This window comes from Ischnura elegans, chromosome 11, assembly GCF_921293095.1.
Source record: "Ischnura elegans chromosome 11, ioIscEleg1.1, whole genome shotgun sequence".
In the NCBI taxonomy this organism is placed as follows: Eukaryota; Metazoa; Arthropoda; class Insecta; order Odonata; family Coenagrionidae; genus Ischnura; species Ischnura elegans.
In genome coordinates, this window is record NC_060256.1 from 72,678,726 (window position 1) to 72,695,660 (window position 16,935).

General features: G+C 38.2%; 1 long non-coding RNA gene across 1 annotated transcript; it reads left to right on the top strand.

The window, feature by feature from the left end:
- Positions 1–12,987: 12,987 nt before the first annotated feature.
- Positions 12,988–13,589, top strand: LOC124168532. The gene is made up of 2 exons (XR_006866958.1): positions 12,988–13,078; positions 13,407–13,589. It is a non-coding gene; the product is annotated as an uncharacterized LOC124168532 (long non-coding RNA).
- The last annotated feature ends 3,346 nt before the right edge of the window (positions 13,590–16,935 follow it).

The following is a 16,935-nucleotide window of genomic DNA, read 5'->3' on the forward strand; positions in this document are numbered from 1 at the left end:
AGTTAGAGCATTCAATTCATGCAATGTTTGTCACTATGGTTACAATAGCATAACTTGAATGCACTACAGACCATTTTGAAACTTTTTTTTCCTTGAAGAATATTTGTTATAATGGTGGAAAATTTCACGTGTTCATTTCAATTAAGCTGGGAGAAGAGTTAGTTGAAATATATAGTGATTGAATTATCCACGCCCTTGTTATCCATCTTTTATCCCTATTACATCCTAAATTTTGCAAATTCTCGAAGATTCCGCATAAAAGGGCGCCTTTATTGGAGAGAGTCATAGATAATTTGGTAATCATGGTAATCTCAACAGCTAATTGCATGCTGAGTCTCCGAAATCCAAAATTTAAACTGATGATTGGAAGGCGGTCAAATAGTAATGGAATCGAAATTATAATAGATCTATTGAGACCTCTTTTGCTATGAAAGAGTCATATGATAAAAAAAAGAATGAGTCATGTGATAAAAAAAGGAAGTACGGTAGGAACTATCAGAAACTCGGAAGCAGCTTCAACGGATCAATGGGTTGAAAAAAATAAGAGGAACAGAAAAGGATAACATGGAACGCCATTCCCAGAAATGAGACCTAGATAAATCGTGCGAAACCCTGCGACGTTAAGAATTTCTGCGAACGTGACAGCGGGAAATATACGGAAAATGATGGAGCGCGAAAGATGTAAGGTCCAAAAAATTAACGAAGACGAAAAGTTACGTGAGAGCTAAGTATGAGAATTAACAACGATTAATTAGAGGTCCCTAATAAAGCCATCGGCATTGAATAGCCGAAAATTTCAATGACGTCTCGAGCACGCCAGGAAGAGGGCCATGCACGGTTATTTATAAAACATTGACTGAAATAATTCTCCAATGGATTTTTCCATAAAAGGTTCATTTCTTACACAAGAAAATCCCGATATCGGTCTGGGTAAGATACTCATAAGAGTGCAAACCGCAGCTCATTGGTGAAAAATGCATAAAAACAGAAAATTATTGCATATTGATCGAACGAAATAAAAATGTCATCAAACTCGACAAGCACAAGTTCATAGTGAAATTTTTGATAATTAGTCATTTACCCTACGTATAAAGTGAATTTCAATGGTACGACAATATAATTCCCTGTTAAAAAGCCATATCTCGGTATATATAATATCATTTACTAATCGCAACGTTTTCTTTTAATATCATGCTGAATTTGCTCCTTATCTCTCAGGAATGAGCACTCGAAAACATAAATCCATAAACATACTCAGTCGCGGATATCTCAACACTTTTCCGGAGCGATCATATAACTTCGGTATCTGGTGGACTCCGTGCTATAATCTGCCAAGCATTAAACGTGCGTTGAAAAAAGCTTACCCCCAAGGATACTAGCGTAGCACTTCCGGTGGGAGCGGAAGCAAACTGCAAGCAGATATTTTACATTTAAGTCCATACAAAATTTTATGTGCTACTTCTTATAAAATATAAATCCATAAATAACCTCTGAAAAATTTGCACTAACATTTGCGGGAAGCCGTTTAGAAAAACGATTACTAATAATGGTTATAATGGCTTGAGCAACTACCGTAAAGGGATAGTTGGGATCAATGGACGGGGTAAAGATTTTGGGGTCGATGGGTAATATAAGTCAATAAATATGGGCAAAGAAGTTACCATTCATGCTGGCGCAGGGGAAAGAATTTCACACGCGCGTTGAAAGAAGCATACCCCCAACGATGCTACACTTCAACTTACGGTAGGATCGGAAGTAAAATACAACAAGCCTAAATTTCAACAAGAATTAAAATCCATATAAAATTTGAGCTGCTGCCTCTTCAAAATAAAAATTTACAATATTGGCCCTGAAAAATTTGCACCACTCTCTAAGGGAAGCCGCATAAAAACGCTAACCAATCGTTATAATCGCTTGAGCAACTACCGAAACGGGATGGCTAGCATCGATGGATGGGAGCAAGATTTTGGGGAGACGAAGAGTAATAGAAAAGTTACCTTTCATACTAGCAAAGGGAAAAAGGGACTAGTACATAGAGACATAGAGCAGGGGTGGCGGGGGCGGTGCCCAGGAAGGGCGGGCCGCGACGGAGAAAGTGGAGGAAGCCCTCGCAAGTGGAAGAGAGGAGGAGGACTCGAAAAAGTCAGGGCTGGAGCTGGAGGAGCGCCGGATCAATATACGGCGGCAACAGGAACTATCGGACCTCCAAAGCCGCGCCCCTTTCCAAAAACGCGCCGCCGCTCTTCCCCTCCTTGCGATTTCAACACTTCCCTCCCAAACATACACACTTCCCCGAGGCGGAGCCGAGATTGTTGATTGTTGCACTGCTAAGGAGACGCTCAACAGATTGGGGAGGAAGAACGCGGCTAAGCGCCTGTGGAATAGTCTATGGGAATAGCGAATGGGCAGTTGAGGGGATGAAAATATATGAAAGAAAAACGTTCAGCAAGTCTGCGGTCCATATCGGTGGTTCCTCGAGTGAGTACGACCACAGACGCCGACTAATTGGATCAATTTGGGATTCAAAAATTCAATCAAATCAGAGAGAAACGAATTATTATCTACCAAGACAGTAACGAGGGTAGTGGAATTTTATACAAAAAGAGGAATAACTCATTTAAAGAGTTACTACACAAAGCCCTTCAATTGACAAGTATATTTACAAGCAGACGAGAGGATAACATGGATAGGGGACTGATAATATAAAAGTAAAAGTTTTGGAGTTTCCTGGAGAATTTTGACTTTTTTCCAGATGTATTTTTGCTTCAGACGAGAGGGGTTGGAGCATAGACGCCAACAAAAAAGGATATCGTGGGGAGAATTGTTTGCTTGTAGGAGTTTGTCGACAGTTGTGGTTGATTTCTCGATTGGACGAAGAGGAGAACAGGGAAAGATGGAGATAAAACATTATCCACTGCTATTAACGGGAAGCGTCAATGGAACTAGACTTAGCGCCCTATATGGTGGACGGAGAACTATAATGGAGGTCTTTTTTATGATTGTGCAAAATTATATAATCTTTTTGAGGCAACTTAAAAGTATAAATTTTTTAAGTTATTAATTTGAATTTCAAAAGCCGTCAGAGCTGCTCAAGCCGTAAGTTTGGTGGCGGAGGGACCTCATGAAAACGGCGGGTAAGTTGCTAGCCGAATATTGCGACGTCATTTAATGCATGGCTTTAACAGGGATAGACCATCCACGTCCTTACCATACGTGAACAACGTGTCACGACGTTGGAGGAGACGAAATGCGAATTTCCATAAAATTATGAGCTTACTTGGCTCTTTTGAAGCCAATTAATTTCGAAAACTTAATACTGGATACCTAATTTCACTATTTAAGGGACAATACGTAGTAAATATTTTGATGAGAAAGCCCGACTGAGTGTTCTACTCACAGAATTAAAGCAAGGATCCTTGTTTGGAAAACGCCCGCCATTTTTGAGATCCATTGGGATCCCGGATTCCCAGAACGTGGGGATGTGGAGCCGGAAACCAAGCCACCACAGTAACAAGCCCCCACGAGATCCCAAAATACCGAGAATTACATCTAAACATACCAGGCTCACACAAGGTGGCTGCATTGGTAGGGATGGATTAATTTGGAGAACTAAAGGTAAATAGAATAGCAGTAAAAGTCTCATTGTACTCTATGCAAAAAGAGATCAGGATTTAAATTTTTATGTTACATCAAAATGAAGTACCACTTTTGTGCGAAATAACTCACTTTGTAGTGTTCCACAAACCTTAATTCATCCGATCCTGGATTTCAACTACTAAATACTCATTATCAAGGTACTGACAATCCATTGACAATCTAGATCATATCTAGTAGTTGAAACCTACGGTCACGGTATCAATCATATCTTGTAGTTGAAACCCACGATCGGAATAATTAAGTTTTGTGGAAAATTAAACAGCGAGTTATTTCGCACTATAGATAAGTGGTTCCACCATTTGAAGCCGAAACTACGAATATATGTTAAGTAATACTGCTCGTGAAAAGTTCTTAACAAGGCACCAGGATGGGTACCGACATCAAAATGGAAAAATTAATGCGACAAGAGATACGCATCTGGACCTTCTGGACTGGAAGGCAGTTATCTGGCAAAAACACCAATTCTATCCTCTTTTCCCAATGTCACGAGCTATTTTCAAGTTTCTGGCAAAGAAGATATTTACGAGACGCTGAACAGAAAGAGTGACATGGCGAGTACAATGAGCGAGGGAAATAATAAAGACGAACGGCTGAAACGGGAAGATGACGTCGAGACAGATGAGTTTCCTCATCTATTGAGCACTTTTCTACCTCGCAATAGATCCGTCAGCCAGATTTTTTCCTTCTTCCTTTCTTCTCACAGCGGGAAAGAGTTTTAAAAGAACAAAAATAACATTTTTGATTTCTCCACCCCGGAATAAATACCGACGATGGCACTAGCTTTGATAAGCGATTGCCTATAGGGAAACGATTAAACAACACGCTACAAAAATGGAAAATTCATTTCTGATTTTATTTTTACTAATGAGTTATAATAAAATGAGACGGGCATCGGCGTTATTACCCTTCTCTTAACCCATTCGTGCATAAAGTTAATTTTATAAAAGGATTCTCCTTTCTACACTCACATATTTTACATGTTGTTACGTTTGAGGGTAAGCTTGCATCAAAAGTCACCTCCAGAGGTGCCATTGGGCGAATAAATTTGTTTATTGCCAAGGCAAAAAATCTTTTCATGGATAATTGCTGACAAAATATGCTTGTATGCCATTAATAAAGTAAATTTAGTTTTATAATTAAATATACAATACTAAAATACAAATTTATTAATAATAGAAATGAGTAGCCATCATTAGATTAGCTACGAGAACTGACCCTCATGCATGGCGTCCGATATATCGGACGGTCAATTTTTAGTGTTCATTACAGATACAAAATAGGACAGTAAAAAATTAAAAAAATGTAGAAAATAAAAATATCAATCTTTAGATCAAAAATGAGATAGTTAAAAATGAAGTTATCAAAATATTGAGAAAAAAACTTCAGTAAAAAATTATTTACTTACGCCGTGAGGGTGACTGAAAATTCTTTCAATGCCATGCTTCACAAATATACTTCTTACCACGATAAATTCAAGGATGCAACTAAAATATTAGCGCAGCGGTAAAGAAATACTTTCATTTGAACGTGATATGGTATCACAATGTAGCACATGCATAGTGGAGCTCAAGAAAAAAATAAAATACCCGCGTCCGATATATCGGACGCTATGCACGAATGGGTTAATATTATAACTGTCAGAAAATAACGCAGAGCTTCGGAGTAACAAGGAGTTATGGTAAGCACTTGAAGAATAAAGGATAATTTTTACTACAACACACAAATGAATTTCCAAAGTTGTATAAATAATATCAGCTGCTAACCAAATAAAAGTGTTAAATGCCATAGAATACATCTATTACAGCACATATATAATCGATCGAGAGACAGTAAAATAATAGGTTATGGGACAGTGCGACATTCCCTACTTAATGGTGAAAAAGTAGGAATTATCACAAATGATAAACAACAAGAACATATAAATTCCTATCATTGCCCTGGATGAAGCAAGATAGAGCCAGAATAAGGTTGAGGATCCCAGGAAAATCTACCGCGAACGAAGATAATATCAAATATTCATTCCTAAAGAAACTGTAGAAAGCTTACACTCTTTCATTTTTAAATAACTTTGTAAGCAATTATTTTACGAAATGATAACATCTTTATCTCATTTCTTTCATTTCATCCTCCCCATTACGGTCTCCGCCGCAGAATCCAACGAGCACGATGAAGATTCGACCGATTACGAGAAAGAATCATCCATTCCTTTTGAGACGGATATGAAACGGAGGAATACCCCTGGTCCTCGCTTTGTCCAAATCTTCCCAAAATACCTCTCCAAAATCGCACCGTGGGAATGAGGGAGACTGTGGATATGGCGCACCCCAGCGACCGGCTAACGCGTTCAACCACCCATTCCCATTAAGAATGAAAAGGGAGAGATATAAAAAAAATACCTCTTGAAGGACTCATTTTCGCTCGAACGCAGCTTTTAGCGGATCCCTTTCCCTTTAAAAATCCTCGTCTTCACTTTAAAAAAAAAACCCTGCCATTTCTTTTTCCCGGGCCGCTTCAAGAAGAGGCGATAGCGGGCGGTATTGGCCGCAAGGGACCCGACAGGTGTAACGACCTTACGGCGATATTTTTTTTTCGCACGCAGACGCAAGGAATGGCGGGAAGGGTTTTTTTTTATAATCGGAAGAACGAAAAGCGGCCGCCCATCGCTTAATCCTGCCGTCGCTTGATCAACCCTTTTGGAGTCCCTTCGGGCATTCCTCCTTGTTGCGCTAAGAACAGCTCTTCCAGAAGCATGAGAATTGATGCCCAATCAACAGGAAAAAGGCTCACGACAATTTTCCCTCATTACATCGGGTCAATAGTCAGGTTTAAGTAGATGATACTGCAAAGGATAAGTTGGTAGGAGGGTAACGTAAGTGGTAGAAAGTAAGAAGAGCAGGCATCTGGAAATAATAGTGATGCAGAAGGTAAAATACCCGGATTAACCATAACCGGGTAAGAATCCTGATTATTTCGGGTCAGGAGACGGGTTTACATAGATGATACTGCAAAGCAAAAGGAAGCGTAAGGAAGAGGCTGAAGTCAAGGCTGTACTTCTTTGCTCATTCATTCATTTTAAAATTATCTTTCTTTTGCCAACCAATTCACACAGCCTTAACAGTAGAAATGAAATTAGTGGATAGGAAGATAACAGGAAGGCGAAAAGCAATCGGGGTATAATAATCAATCAATATAATCGATAAGCAATCAGAAGGTAAAATATCGGGATTAACCATAACCGTGAAAGAAACATGGGCAAGTTAATTGATTTCTTAGCAGCAATTTTCAACGTTAAGGCCGGTATATAGAGAAAAGAATTGCATTTAATTTAACTTAAGCACTTATTTAAAAAATAAGCTACGTGATTAGCAGCAAAACAAACGCATGCACAGTGAGGAAATTGATTCGAGAAATTGAGTAGCCGCGTCGATGCATTCTCCTGATTTTAATTCACAATTCTATATAACACCCATGTTATTTTTTATCCCGAGATGTCTTCTTCCATGGTTCATCGTTGAGCTAACAAAACACGAATGAAAATCGCACGAGAAAAATTATTACGATAATGCGCATTCTAAAAGGTATTTTTTTTTCTACGAAGGCCGCCATTGACGTATGGCGTACTGGAATCTCACGCTAAGTACTCTCTACGGATAATTTACAGCTAATTTTTCCATAAAAACCACCACTAGCGTGTATATTTTCGCAACCTTACGAGTGAAAGCATAATGAGTCATTTTTTTAAGCGATGATAAATACGACTTTTAAGGATCCTTTGATTGATTGCGACCGTCAACACAAACAGACAACTTCCGGAGACGGATTAATTATCAAACATCAACGGCCCTGAAGTCCGGAGACTGATGTCCCAATGGAGTGATTTGAAACTCTCAACACGAAACACCACATTGGTAGCATTCCGAAGTTTAGTGTAGAACCTCTACTACGATAGATGGTTAAACACACACCAACAGATGTGGATGGGATGCTAGTACTCAGCCACAACAAGAAACAGACCCTCAGCTCATGAACGGTTTGAGATGATATTTACACAAACGGAATACAATGCGGAACATTATGGATCTTAAGGGAACGCAAACATGCCTTCAACACGGATGGAGGACAAGTACCATTTAGTCAACAAAAATATCTCACAACTGGTATACAGAAACTAGTATTACTCACTGGCACAATAGGTTGGATAAAATAGATCGACGACAATAAACAGTAATAATTTCAAAAGAAATGCAGTCATTTTGATAACAAATCAACTTAAAATTTCAGTTGCGACATCAGTACTCACATCCATATTAATTGACTCTAGGATTTCCGTCTTTAAGCAGTGTGGAAGTGACCTTACCTGAAACAAAGAAATAACATTATTATTAACAACACCATCTAGAGGAATACCTCATTTTATATTAACCTAACATCTACTAACTCATTACAAGAGAGAAAATAATATAAATTTATAATTTTCAATTTCGTGAGAAATATATACCACAACAGGCATTGAGTTCTCAACACAGAAAATAAATTACCTCAATTTAATGACCACCACAAATGAAAATATAATGTTGATGGAAGAATGAACATTTTATAAGTTCAAATGCCGCCGAAAACGAAACTTAACAGAAAATGCTTACAAGTTGGAACTGAAGAGTTAGGAAAGTTAAAAGCAAAATAAAGTAACACACATATTAGCGCTATTGGGACACAAAATCATTTTCAAACTATAGGCATATTTAAATAAGACTATGATTTTGCAATGTACTATTTACACTATTTTCATAACTCCAAGCTGAAATCGTACAGAGCTATCAAAAATAAATGCACAACCAGTGCAAGGATACTACGACGAATCAGAAAACTCTATTGAGTAAACACACTTCAGAAAGCCAAAAAGTTCATGTCTTGCGATTTTGAGTATGATTCACGCCGATATCTCACATAGATAAGACGGTTTCATTGATTAAATAATATTTGAACAAAAACTGACTAAATAACTTAACTGACAGCTCCAATTTTACAAAGAGTGAAGAATCAAACCTTAGCACCGAAGGAAATTGCAGCGGTTCCTTTTATGAAATAAGAAATGTAAACTAATTTGAGAGAATCTAACAGTTATGTAAACTATTATATGTATATCCTCAGCGCGCCCCAAAAAAACAAGATATTGAAAATTATATTATTTTTATACTACGAGAAAACTTATCGAAAGATCACTTTAATTTAGCACATGATTAATTCCTTTTTTGTGGTAAATATTTTATTTGCATAGCATTCAGCGATAGAATTTGAAAATGCGGTCCGTAGGGTTAAAAATATTGTCGGCCCTTTTTGAAGAGTAGATTATTAATTGAATTTAATTTAGCCCTCCTAACCCCTTCTCTATCTCACAGCCAAGCCGAAAAATAATCAAAAATATATTACAGTTTTCCCAAAATACTCACATTTACCAAAGAAACATTGTTCCGTCCGAAATTTCATTGAGGACAGAAGATTGAGATAGAAAATCGGAGAGGGTTGATAATCGTTAAATTGCATCGATATACAGGGTTTCGAACCCGCATTTATATTTATGTTAACAGAGAGGGGCGGAAGTCAATGCGTCCCCCGGAAGATACTTACTCCCGAACTAGCGACTGTACCAGGCACCGGTGCCCTCTGCCGCTTAGACATCACTACGACGGAATATCCAACGTTTTAAAGCACAATGCTCGCCTTTCGGGATCAATATTTTGAGAGGTGGGTGAGGGGTAGGCATCAACATGCTGATCGCCAAACAACTCTCTAACACGTATACACGAGTTCCGGTCGTCTACCTTTGCACTAAAATATCATATAATTATTTTGACTTTTTAAAACCATTTTAAGCATGGCATTAATTGATTTACTGGCAGATAAAGTTTGTCGTTCGGGCATTATTATGGCGGGGTTTCCTGCACAGTGATAAAGAGCATTTATTGACGCTGCAAGCATTTATTGACGAAGTTATCTACTCTGTAAGACATGAAAAAGGTGATAATGTGAGTTTAATACCATTAGTCTTTAAATGATAGTTTATTGACACTAGTGAACGATTAAAGGTTAAGTTGTAGAAAGCAAAGTTGTTATTTTTCCAAACTTAAAATGGAATTCTACCAGGCTTAAGTCTCAACCATTCAGTGCATTAAGTTTTAAACCACTGACACATCACGAAAAACAACCTGTTATATTTGAGCGATACGCAATTATAAATAAACCACGCAAATTCTTTCAAGAGTCATCTGAAAGTGCAATGCAGTGAGAAGCCTCAAGACTATCACAAGGAATGCACAGGCAATCTGTAAAATTATGATTCTTGAGGTTCTTACGAGGTGACCTCACCAAGGACTGACCTTCGTATTGGCCAGGAAAGCTGGTTGGCCGCTCGACTCCCGATTCGGGTAAATTTCCTCTAGGAACAATTTATGCGAATTTCATCACCGTTATGTAGGCCAGCTGAATATTCCAGACGTTATTTTATTCGAAGAGAACGGGAATCTCCGAAGCGTGTTCTTTTATTTGTGAGTCAATTCGCGAAAACAGTCATCAGACCGCGGATTAACATGAGTCTCGAAGGATCCATGGTTCTGGAGAATAATTTGAAGGCTCTTGCGTATGTAAGTCGCATGAAAATTAAACTCGAAGTCAGGCCGAAAGAAGAGATAATGTCACTTTCTCCGAAAGAGAAAAAGATATTACTAAGCACGCCACAAGGCAAGCGGTTTTTCAAATGGAATACGCCTTATCGCCAACAATAGGCGAAAGACAAACGAATGAAAAATTAAGAAACGATATCAAAATGAAAAAGACATCTCTCAAACAAAACCCACATCTAAATAAATATTTCACTCGGACAGTAGGATATAATGGACCTCCCTACTGTTACTACATTGAGAATTTCGATCATATCGAGTATTTAAGTACGAGACGAACTACATACTTCAAATTAATACTCATAATTTGAATGCGAGTCAAAACGTACTCTTCTAAACTTTACTGAATGGTAATTGGTATATTTGGTTATATAACCAACTAAGAAAACAAATTGTAAACATATACTTAAGCGGGACCTTGAAATATATTTACGCATACATATTAGCGATGAATATTTTCTCAATGTGATATAATTAACTTTTTATAGCAATACTATATTATTAGGGTACTAAACATCAATATCTTCGAGCACGGCCCAGTGTAAATGCCAATTTGTGTTTAATGTATACAAATAACTTGATTATACTTAGAACTGCACGACCACTATAACGTTAAAATATCTCATAGGATATCCCTAATGGTTTGAAATTGATGACAATGACGTAATAATCACGTGGGATAACGTCGCAGCAGCTGACCAGACCGTAAAGAGACTTCAGGAGAGGCTGATCGCTGAGGAAGCAAGAATTACGGAGATAGAGGAGTCGGCGAGTGCGTTTGCAGCCATGTCGATAGATAGAGATGAAAAAAGGGCAGTAGGAAAACAAGTTGGAAGTAAGCGGAAAGCCAAAATTGTTTGCTTTATATGTGGAAAACCTGGCCACATTGCCCGAAATTGCAGGAAGAATAAAAAGACGGAGAAGAAGAAGAAGGAAGAAACAGGATCTGGGGATTCTGTGAGTGCTTTTGTTGCTTTCAGTAAAGATTCTACTCATGAACGCAGCAAACCTGTAAATGAGGCAAAAGATGTGAAAGATTTTATCTCACGTAGTGAAGTAAGAGAGACCTGGCTCATGGACAGCGGTGCGTCTAGGCATATTTGCTACAGACGTGAGTGGTTTAATGATTTAGTTAAATGCGGAGATATCTCAGTTACTTTAGGAGATAACACGAAGTGCACAGCTGTAGGAGTTGGAACTGTTGTAATCCGCAAGTACGCAAACAAAAAGTGGGAGCTTGGGAGAATTGAAAATGTTTTGTATGTGCCTCAACTTCGGAAAAATCTTTTCTCAGTCGGCGTATGTACTTCAAGAGGTTTTGAGGTTAGGTTTGCAGGAAATAACGTGATGGTGTGTCAAGATGGCAAGGTGCTAGCTACAGGTGTGAAACAGGAGAACAAAATATATAGAATGTTATTTGTTGTAGTCACTAATTGTCAGGCCAATCTCGCGTCAAGAGACAGCTTCAAAGTGTGGCATGAACGTCTGGGACATCTGAATGCTGGAGCGATGATTCAATTACCCAGGTTAGGCATTATCGAGGGGCTGAACCAAGCAGGAGGTGAAAAATTCGTTTGCGAGGCTTGCCAGCTGGGAAAATCTCATCGTAACACATACAAGAGTGTACCTGGAGACAGGAAATGTCAGCCAAGGATCGTAGAGTCGAAAGATGTCAAGTTCAATGAAGCAGATGAGAAAGTGCAGATTAGTAAGCAGCAAGAATTCCACTTTCAACTGCTTGGAGAAGAAGGAAATGAAGAAATTGATGGGGAAATAGGCAAAGATTATCCAAAAGTATGTAGTCAAGAAACTCAGCTATTACAAGGAGAAGAAGTAGCTCAAAGTTGTTTAAGAGATAAAGAACAATTAAGAAAACCTCAGCGATATGGTATTGATGTAGGTTTCGCTGAGTGTGCTGAGCCGATCAATTATAGGGAAGCTGTTACGGGGCCTGAGAAGGAGAAGTGGAAGAAAGCTATAGAAGAAGAACTATCAGCTCACCGGGTTAATGGCACTTGCACTATTGTTTCGAGAAATGGCAAGGAAGTGATAGACTCGAAATGGGTATTTAAAATTCAAGACTCTGAAAGTGGCACACGCTACAAGGCTAGGTTGTGTGCAAGAGGGTTTAGTCAACGACCAGGGCTTGATTATGAAGAGACATTCTCACCAGTTGTGAGGTATGACTTTTTGAGAACTCTCTTGGCAGTTATAGCTGAAGAAGACTTGGAGATGGTCCACTTTGATGTTAAAACCGCCTTCCATATGGGGAATTGAAGGAAGAGGTATATATGTCAATCCCAGAAGGCATTGAGGTAAAATGTAATGGTAATTGTGAGCTTGTATGTAAGTTGAATAAGTCATTATATGGTTTGAAACAATCTCCAAGAACCTGGAACCAAACATTTGTTAAATTCCTCAGTAAATTTCATTTTGTTGCCAGTGATGCTGACAAATGTGTATTCACTCAAATTAAGTGTCCTAATAGAATGATTTTAGCTTTATTTGTAGATGATGGTCTACTGATTGGGAGCAATATGGAGAAGATTCATGGTGTTCTGGAAGCTTTTGGTAAAGAGTATGAAATAAAAGTTTCAGAGGTTCGGAACTTTTGTGGCATGGAAATTATGAGAGATCGAGCCGCTGGTACTATTCATGTTCATCAGACAACTTATGCCGGAAAAATCCTCAGGCAATTTCAGCTATTTGATTCTACTCCGGTGGATGTTCCTGCTGTTCCCAGTGTAAGGCTGAGTGAAGCAACCGATAATAGTGGTATTACAAAATTTCCATATCGCCAAGCTGTAGGTTCACTTTTGTTTCTTGCTGTTGTTAGTAGACCTGATATTTCTTTTTCTGTTAATTGTGTGAGTAGGTACTTGAATAATTATGATGAAAGCCATGTTAATGCTGTAAAAAGAATTTTCAAATATGTCAAAGGTACAGTTAATTATGGTATATTGTACAGTAGTGGTAGTTCAAGTGAAGATTTGATATGCTTTAGTGACTCAGATTTTGCAGGAGATCCTGATACTCGTAGGTCAATGACTGGATTTGTGTGTTTGCTGTCAGGTGGTCCAATCACTTGGGTCTCTCAACGTCAGAAAATGGTGACACTCAGTACCACTGAAGCTGAATATGTATCTGCATGTATGGCTGCCAAGGATGTAGTATGGTTGAAGAAACTGTTATATGATATTGGTTTTAATTGTGTGAGTTCAACCCCACTTTATGTGGACAACCAAAGTGCTATAAGGCTTGTCAAAAATCCCGAGTTCCACAAGCGGACAAAGCATATTGATATTAGATACCATTTCATTCGTGAGCAGTATGAAAGGAAAATTGTAAATGTTGAATATGTTCAAAGTAACGATCAGTTAGCAGATATTTTTACAAAACCTTTGTGTAAGGACAAGTTTGTTAGATTTAGAACATTATTGAATATTGTGTCTTCTATTTCAAAGTAACAGTGAGTTATGTTTTTTCTTTGTGTTCTTACTGTTTTTTTAAGGAAGAGTTATCACAAATAGTGGGAGTGTTGGAAAATATTAATACATAAATTAGGTAATGTATATATTACATATTTTCCAACATGTACAATATCCATTGATTTACCGTAAAACAGGTCTCAGTTCCTTAAGGCGTCATAAGATTCTACGAATACGGTAGGTACATAATACATATTGTACACCAAGCAGCTGACTAGAAATTGGAAGGAATAGCACAATTATCATTTCAAAATTTTCAGGTCCGAAAACTTGATTAAAACGGCGAGAGAAGCCGATTAAGACAATCAGACAGAGGCAATAATCAATAAATGTGTATTGATACAATGAGTTTCGAACCGGGGTATACGGGTCGTTTCAGGAGGAATCTGCGATACTTCATGAGGTGGTAGGCAAGACAATTTTAAGCATTTTTTGCAAAAAAAATGGGGTTGCAACTCCTTAGTTACAGAGCAATGGCAACGCAAACATTTTACTGGATGTACTATGTAGTTACCATGAAAACGGTTTATCTTGGGTACCCAACCTTTTTGGCACTTTATTTAATACTCTGGATTTTTAAGGACGTTGAAAAATTAATATTGGAAGAAAATGCGCGATTAAAATGGTCTGAAACAATTAATCTCAAAATGGGTGAGATTTCGTATTCATATTCTTGATACTCACTCGATGGTCTCGTTTAATTAAGCTAGAAGATTGTTTCAATAAGTATAATCGCAATTTTTCGTCCAAATTTTATAATTTAATGGCGTCAAAAATCCAAAGCATGATGTTAGAAGTCGAAAAGGCTGAATACCCAAGAAAAACCTATTCATTATAACTGCAAAGTGCTTCAAAACCAATGTTTGCTTTGCCATGGCTCAGTACCTAAGGAGTTGGACCTCATGATGATGGACAATTTTTTTTTTCAAATAGTCTCCGTTAGCATCTTTGAATCACTGAATATTCCTCCTGAAGCAACCTACCCTCTTCTCCAACACCTTCTTACTACAAGATACCAGCGCAAGGCAATGCGTCATCAGGAATGAAATTAATTCAAACACATCCGTGGAAAAATACCTAGGTTCTACTTCAACTTCAGTAGTTCAATGTGAACAAACAAAAGTTAAAAATCTGAACCTGAGATTTATAGAAATAAAATTGTCTTCGACGGTGGCGCAGCACGACGAAACACTACGAAGACACCCGACGAGGGCGCGGTGGTAGGAGTGGTGGGAAAAAAGAATATTCAAATTATCGGGAAACGTTTCGTTGGGGGGATGTTTCATTAAGGAAAAACGTGAAAAATTGAGGCCAGGGATACAGACGCTCGAGGCCGTCCCTCAGGCAGCCACGCCAGGATTGGCTGCGCCACTCATTTCTCTACAACCCCTTCCCAATTTGACATCGCGCGTTCTCCGAGATGGAAAAGTTTTCAGGCACGCTCGGAATCGCTCTTGTCCACCAGGCCTTTCGGTTTTTCGAGACGCAAAAAAAAGAGAAAAATAAACGGAGTAAAAGGGAAGGGTACGCAGAGAGGCCATTACAATGAGGGGCATTTTTTCACCAATGCCACTGGAATCCAGACTGGGGAGAAACTTAATTAAATTCACATACCGCAGATGACTACGCCGACGGATTCGCTTATGCATAGTGCACTTTAGACTTGAAATAGATCTTTGAAGAGGAAGATAAAGAGGTAATTATACACTCACACATCTCCAACAAAGTATTTGCATATGAAAAATACGATAATACATGGGCTAGAATAATAATTCAGCATTTTTTTAAAATAGCGCATACATTTCAAACAAAAAATAGTTATGAAACTTATATATGAGTCATTTTATACTCTTTCCGGCTCTCGAAATTTGCGAATGATGCTATTATTTGGAAGGTTTTCAGTTTTTCATAAAAAATAAGGAACGATAAATGAATATACTTGAACCATTATTGCAAGAGTCGAGGTAGACCGCAGAGTTTTCTAGGTCACTCAGAATAAAGATTCTTCACGAAAAACAAATACGACGCCAATGAGTACATCCACTCACTTACTACTCAACCAGAACTCTTCTACGGCCAAGCCTGTTTTTCAAGGGCGAACGTCTTTGCTATAAAGCATATTTACGTGATCATGCAAGCATTCGAAAAATATTTTGTTTTACATGACGCAATATTTCATAAAACGTTAGTGTTGGAGCTAGTAAAAATAAATGCATCAAGTAACACACAGCCTTCAAGAAAATTTCTCACATGGACAACGAGAACCATCGGATTCCAACCTTTCGGAAAAATTAGCTTCGAAGCAGTCAATACATGAGCTCAGACAGTGAATCGATTGACGGGAAAGTTTTCGTCCCTTTGCGATGGGCATTCGCCGAAGGACAACTTCCGATCGCTTCGAGAGCGTTTCACTAAAGTTTGATGGGTATCCTCACATCGTTCCGACGACAAAAAAAAATAGACGCCATCATTATTTTGCCATCCGCCACACACAACATGGAATTTTTAGCGCCAGACATCCAAGGTATAGAAAACGAATGGACACGAGTATTCGTCCTCGCTGGTGTTCATTATTCGATCTACCGACCATAGATTTCGCTTCATCAAATGGAAAAACTAATGAAAAACAAGGAATCACAAGTAATAAAGGATAAACTTTCTATAAATTTCAGTTTAGACCTCTTTATATGAGTTTATACTTCAGTTTATGAAAGATACATTTATTTCGTTTCGCAGTTAGATCTCCTGCATCACAATTTTGCAAACTAAGGATCGCCTAAAATAGCTTTCCACATTAATTGCACCGACAAGAATTCTAAAGGTTTTAGAATAAAATAATTTAAGCACACGATACTTACTTTACGGCGTATGAAATTTAAAAAACAATTTACGGATCAAAAAAAAATTATTATTAATTCAGATCATACAAATGCAAAAAATAATATTCTTAGGTTTTAGATACAGAAACAGTTAAGACTGAATGCACATGGTTCTCGGTTCCTCATCTAGGCCCACTCATTTATACGGGAAATCTTTGACTCATTTTTCACAAAGGCTTCACTCATGTGGAGGCTCAACTGACTCGAAGCCAGTAGGGATGCAGGCAAAACAGA